Source organism: Curcuma longa, chromosome 5, assembly GCF_044706935.1.
Source record: "Curcuma longa cultivar G26 ecotype Majalengka, Jawa Barat chromosome 5, ITB_CL_G26_1.1, whole genome shotgun sequence".
NCBI classification, from domain to species: domain Eukaryota; kingdom Viridiplantae; phylum Streptophyta; class Magnoliopsida; order Zingiberales; family Zingiberaceae; genus Curcuma; species Curcuma longa.
In genome coordinates this window covers 13,592,581-13,593,273 of record NC_133865.1, presented here as the reverse complement: position 1 = coordinate 13,593,273, position 693 = coordinate 13,592,581, and positions in this window count along the sequence as shown.

Here is a 693-nt window from a genome sequence, read left to right as displayed (position 1 = left end):
GCCTCGTAGTCATCAGCTTCCCCTTGGGGTCTCCGGGAGGGAGCTCTCGGACCTTCGGGCGGATCTCGCTGCTGTCTAGCAGCAGCTGGAGGGTGCTCCTCAACCCGAGTAGGCACTCGGGAAGTCTGAGCACCGGCTTCGTATTGACTTCGAGTGACGGCGAGGACCGCCGTCGCTATCCTTCGATCCAGTTCCTCTTGCGTGATGGTAATGAGCTGAGGCTGTGACGGTTCACCCATGAGTGCGTCTTGATTCGGGACTTGTCGTGTTCCCACAGACGGCGCCAAAATATGTTCCCGTCAAGAACCTCTTCCGGGCGCGCACGTCACTTCCTCAGGGGCACTGTGCGGGGAAAGGGTTGAGATTGGTCGACGATCGCCGGAGACCTGCAACCACAGACACCGTGAGATGGTGGGCCGGCGGGACCGGCGAGACCACTCCGATGCTTAAGTCAGCGATGGCAGGAGAGTAAATGGGAGTAGAAGTGGTGAGCCAAAGGTTAGCACATACCTGGCCCCCTTGCAGGTCACCTTATATAAGGAAGAGGAGATCCGTACCCCGAGCACAGCAAGAGGGACCTTCCTGTGCAGGTACTTTCTGTACGGGTGAGGAGTGGTGCCTTTAATGTTGGGGACACACTGTTGTCAGAGGTGTACGTCCGGCGGCGCGTCGCCATACCTCGTGGCGTGCTTG